Consider the following 6,008-nt stretch of genomic DNA (forward strand, 5'->3'; position numbering starts at 1 on the left):
TTAAGGACTTTGGGGATCTTATTTTGGTGTTTTGAAGATTCACGAAGCTCTAAGTCTGTATCTTTTATTCATTCTGTGGAAACAGAAACACAGAGACAGTGATTTTCTTTTATACTCTTTGATAATATTTTCCCTTCCAGTTCAGGAATCAAAGTTTTCTGGGCTGCCTGGGACTCAAAGCTGGGCACTAGTTGGTGCAGGGATTGGTTTCTTTCCAGTTTACCCTTATTCTAGGGTGCATTCCTTTGGGATATCAGCATAGAAGAGGTGTACATTAGTAGGGACCCCACTGTTCTTGGACCCTAGCCCCAGCCTTTGTCCCCATAGGCCCTCAAGTCTGGTCCACACTCTGCTCAGACTCTTCCTTATCAATAAATATTTCCAAAGCAAAGGCATCCCTCTCTGGATTCTTGCCTTTCCCACACCATGGCTCAGTCACTAGTCATTAACATGTTAGCTCTCTGAGCTCTGCTTCTTGTCTAGCTTTTTTTCCTGTTCTCAGCAAGGAAGATTGTTCTGAATTGTCTGGTCTGTTACTGGAAGGAAAAGCTTGTAATATCTTCTCAGATAGCAGCTGCAGATTCTAACTAGAACATTTTTGAGGTAATTTGTTCCCTAAATTACCTGCCTTTTCTAGGTTCACTTTTTTTTTTTTTTTTTTTTTAAAGATGACCAGTAAGGGGATCTGAACCCTTGGCTTGGTGTTGTCAGCACCACGCTCAGCCAGTGAGCTAACCGGCCATCCCTATTTAAGATCCGAACCCATGGCTTTGGTGTTATCAGCACCGCACTCTCCCAAGTGAGCCACAAGCTGGCCCTCTAGGTTCACTTTTTGATTTGTTCCTTGTGGTCTTTACTTTTGGATATTTTCTCCTATTCATCTGGGGATCCTTGATTGTCAGGTTGTAGTTACAAGTGAAGAACCTGGGTTGGTAGCTGGCTCAGGTTTCCTTTGCAAGAGCAGAGCTGTTTCCCCAGCACACCTCACCTCCAGGGCCATCTGCTTGGGTGGGAGACAGGCCGGCACCTGCCCAACCAACCCCACTCATGGCCAGGTTGCAGGCTTTCACTCTGTGACCCAGCTCAACTCTGCCTTAGCCTGAAACACCACCCAATGTTCACCATAGCAGTCTCTGTCTCAACCTGAAAGTGAGTGCTGTGGGCCATTGCTGGTGTAGAGGGAAGGATCCTCAAACAGGCTACCAGTTAGGCACCATGAGTTCTCCTTTCCCCTCCTTCCAGCTGCTGCTTCTTGCCAACTACAAGCAGGACACCTTACTGAGGCTTTACCCAGGAGAACCTGTGGCTCCCCTCCCAGAGTCGCCCATCAGTGTGGTCCCACCTACTTTCTACCTTCTATAAACTGCCTAAAATACTGGTCTGCTCATGGCCCCCTGTGTCAATGACAAATGCTTTGAGCTTCAGGTAAATAATAACTCATCTGATGATGGCTGAAATAGGTTTTTTTCTCTCCTCCAAAACAAGTTATCTGGAGGTAAATGGCAGCCTATATCTCTGTGATTCTCCTGACTTTTCCCTCATGGTCACAAAATGGCTTTCATATCCAAGTTCAAGGAAGAAGAACAGGAGGAAGCCGGTACCAGCAATATCTATCCCTCTCATTAGGAAAAGAAAAGCTTTCCCAGGAATTAGCCCATGCCTCACAGGCAACCATTTAAGAAAAAGTAAGCAACTTTTCTGCCTCTGTAAAAAAATATGTAGAAGAGGCCTTGGAGAAGTGGGCATAGCCAACTCTCAGTGTCTGTCACATCCTCTCCTGACTTCAGCAGTGTTCTGAATTTATTCCTGTTTTTTTCTTTTATATTTTTACTGTCTTTTCATCTAGGTATTGGGGGCAGAGGAGGAAGTTAAGTGTGAGCTCACTGCTCTCTTGTTGAGTTTCTTTGTGAACACTTTAATGGTGAAAATTGGCCATTCAAGTGGAATTGGTCGTTGAGATAACAGGAAATGCAGCTATGGATGGAGGGTGGACTCCAACCAGCATCCCTCCCAAGAGGGTTTATTAGGAGAATATCATTTCATATATTTAAGAGCCACTTGTGTTTCCTTTTCTTTGAACTATCTGTTGAAATACTTTGTTGTCATTTGTTTTTCTTATTGGTTTGTAGGAACTCTTTATATATTGTAGGAACTTTATATACTCTGTGGTTTGAGCCGCCAATGTACCTTGAGGACTCCAAAGGTCCAGGCTTTTTTCAGCCTCAAGGATCCTGGTTGAGTGTGCACAGGAGGGAGAAGCATAGGTTTGGAGCACTAAGCTACTACCCTTCAGATGCCTGGGCTCTGTGCTAGCCATGGTCTCCCCAGCTAGGCCTTGCTCTTGGGAAACCTCCCTCTGCTGAGGTCTTCATGTAGGAGCTGTAGCATTGGCCAGAGAGGTGATGATGAGCTGTGTTCCAGACCAATTTAATTTTAAAAATTAATTTAAAATTTTAAAAAATAAGTTTTGATATTAGAAAGTATGAGACTTTCAACTTTGTTCTTTTTGAAGATTGTTTTGCCTGCTTGGGGTCCCTTGAGATTCCATGTGAGTTTTAAGATGGATTTTTCTGTTTCCATAAAAGCGGCCAGTGAGATTTTGATAAGGGTTGCACTTTAGGTAGTATTGACATCTTGACAGTATTAAATCTTCCAAATCTATGAAGGTGGAATTTCTTTCCATTTACTGTGTCTTTCTGAGGTGTTCAATTAGGGCCCCACTGTGTACATATGCCTATGGTTTCCTTGAATGAAGAACATATAAGCAAAAATCATGACTGCATGACTCTTTAGTTCACAGTAATCAACTTTTCTGAAATCTCACTTACCACATATCATATGGACTTATGAGCCATCTTCCCTCTTAAATCATTTTGTCATTTTGCACTTTGTAGAAAATATTTTAGATTATCACACATCACAGATATGCTGATAGCTTCCAGTGTACTAGTCATTCACCTCCTTGATTAAGATTATTTGTATTTTATTCTTTTTGATACTATGATAGAATTTTTTAAATTTCATTTTTGCATTGTTTCTTATTAGTGTATAGAAATGCAGTTGATTTTTGTGTGTTGATTTTATATCCTGCAAATTTGCTGAATTTATTAGCTCTCACAAGTTTTTTGTGGAATCTTTAGTTTTCTGTATATGACAGCTTGTCTGTGAACAGAGATAATTTTACTTCTTTGTTCCCAACTTGTATGCCTTTTATTTCTTTTTCTTGACTAATTGCTCTGCATAGGACCTCTTGTGCTATGTTAAATAGAAGTAGCAAAAACAAGCATCCTTGGCTTGTTCCTGATCTTGGAGAAAAAGTTTTCAGTCTTTCACCATTGAATATGATGTTAGCCTGGGCTTTTCATATATGGCCTTTATTATGTTGAAAACATTTTCTTCTATGCATAGTTTGTTTAGTGTTTTCATCAAGAAAGGGTGTTGAATTGAATTTTGTTAATGCTTTTTCTACATCAATTATGATCATGTGGTGTTTTTTTCCTTTATTTTGTTAATGTGTATTACATTGATTGATTTTCACATGTTGAACCATCCTTGCATTCCAGGTGTAAATCCACTTGGTCTTGGTGTATAACTTTTTTAATGTGCTGCTGGATTCTAACTGATGGTATTTTGTTGAGGATTTTTGCATCAATGTTCACAAGGTATATTGGTCTGTAGTTTTCTTGTAGTGTCTTTGTTTGGCTTTGGTGTGTGGATGTGTTCCCTCCTATTCAATTTTTTGGAAGAGTATGTGGAAGATTGGTGTTAATTCTTCTTAAATGTTTGGTGGAATTCACCAGAGAAGCCATCTGGTCCTAGGTTTTTCTTTGTTGGGAGGTTTTTGATTACTGATTCAATGTTCTTCCTAGTTATGGGTTTATTCAGATTTTTTTATTTCTTCATGATTGACTCTTGGCAGGTGTGTTTCTAGTAATTTATTTATTCATCTAGGGTATCCAATTTGTTGGCATACAATTCTTCATAGCATTCTCTTATTTATAATCCTTTTTATTTTTGTGAAATTGGTTGTAACGTCCACTCTGATTTCTGATTTTCATTATTTGAGTCCTCTTTTCTTCTTAGACAATCTAACTAAAAGTTTGTCAATTTTGTTGATACTTTCAAAGAACCAACTCTTGGTTTCATTCATTATCTATATTTTTCTATTTTCAATTTTGTTTATCTCTGATCTAATGTTTATTACTTCATTCCTTTGCAAACTTTGGCTTTAGTTTGTTCTTTTTCTAGTTCCTTAAGTTGTAAAGTTAGGTTGTTGATTTGAGATCTTTCTTTTCTGATATAAGCATTTCCTGCTATAAACTTCTCTCTTATCACTGCTTTCACTGCATCCCATTAGTTTTGGTATGTTGTGTTTTCATTTTCATTTGTCTCAAAATATTTTTTAATTTCCCTTTTGATTTCTTTGAATCATTGGTTGTTTCCACTGTTTTGTTTAATTTCCACATAATATTACTGGCTTTTGTTTTATCTAATCTGACAAGCTGTTTTTTCATCTCCAAGTTCAGTTCATTTGCATTTTTTGTTTGCTTGTTTTTTTTAAGACCAGCATAAACTTTAGGAATAGATCTAATCATATGTAGTATCTTCTGGATTTATCTCTTGGAGTATTTCCTCCAAAACATTTTCAGGCTGGGTCTTTCCTGTGGCAAACCTTCTAAGATCTGTAAGCCTAAGAATATTTTTATTATACCCTTATATATGAATAGCAGTTTGGCTGGATTAAAGGTTATGGTTATGGGATTTTTTTCCAACATGTTAGAAATACTATTTTATTGTGAATCTTGGTGTATCTTCCCAGGTGATATGTTCTTATTCTTTAGAAATTTTCAGGGCCGAGCCCGCTGCGCTGGGAGCGTGGCGACGCTCCCGCCGCGGGTTCGGATCCTATATAGGAATGACCGGTGCACTCACTGGCTGAGTGCCGGTCATGAAAAAACGACAAAAAAAAAAATTTTTCAGAATTTTTCTATCTTTGATATCCTAAAATTATGTATATTTTATTTTAATGTGTCTAGATATCAGTTTTTCCATATCTTACTTGATCAGCACTCTGTGGAGCATTTCAATCTAAAGCCATTCATTTTTCTTTAATTGTGTGAACTCTCCCTCTATTATTTCTTCAAATATTTCCTCAGATATTTCTTTGTCTCTCTCCTGGAGGACCCTATCATGCAGACATTGCACCTATCTGCTGTCCCGGTCGTTTCTCCTCCCTTCTGCATCCCTTTTGGAGTATGGCTGCTCCTCCATCTGACTTGACTCCCTGCTCTGGCTTGGTCTTCAGCAGAGCCATTCTTCTGCTTTTCCCATCTGCTTCAACTACTGTGTTGCTCAAACCTAAATTTACACTTGGTTCTTTTCTGTCATTTCTGGTCTTGTTGCAAGTGTATCTATTACACTTATTTTTAAATCACGGGCCTTCTCTTCTGGTGGTAAATGTTGTCTGTCTGGTTGTTTTCTCTTTGAGGCAGCTGTACTTCTCAGGAGTCTGCTCTTTTGGCTTGTGCAGTAGAGACCTTGCCTGGCAGTGTGTGTTAAACACCCTGGTGCCAGTGTGCCCAGGCATGGAAGAAGTATCGGCTAGAGCCAAGGGCAGAGAGCCCCAGAACTAAAGCTAAAGTCAGTCACTGCCCACCAGGCACCTGTTCGTTCCAGGGATTGACCTCACACCCCTGGAAAGCATTAGAATGAGAGAACAGCCCCTCCCCAGTAGCCATTCACCTAATCTTCAACCTTGCTATTCCACTTCATCCTGCCCTGGAAGGCCAAGCCACTGCAGCCGCTGTTCAGTCAGTAGAAGGTCATCAGTGACTGTACCAACAGACTTCAAGCAGACAGAGGGCAGAACCTACCCTAGACTTATCCTCCCTTGCCCCCGCGCTGTGTTGCTTTCCTCCGCCTGCCACTCTGCCCTGCACACATAGCCAGCCCAGCCTTTCAGGTCTCCTGGGCTTTCTCACCTGGAGAGGAATTGTTCTTTTCACTTT

At 40.1% G+C, this 6,008-nt stretch overlaps 1 protein-coding gene across 2 annotated transcripts in view; it reads left to right on the plus strand.

Annotated features, from left to right (window-relative positions):
• Positions 1 to 6,008, plus strand: part of LOC134369294 (protein HIRA) — an 83,320-nt gene that overhangs the window by 76,418 nt on the left and 894 nt on the right. The gene's annotated exons all lie outside the window — the stretch shown is intronic.

This window comes from Cynocephalus volans, chromosome 2 (assembly GCF_027409185.1).
Source record: "Cynocephalus volans isolate mCynVol1 chromosome 2, mCynVol1.pri, whole genome shotgun sequence".
NCBI classification, from domain to species: Eukaryota; Metazoa; Chordata; class Mammalia; order Dermoptera; family Cynocephalidae; genus Cynocephalus; species Cynocephalus volans.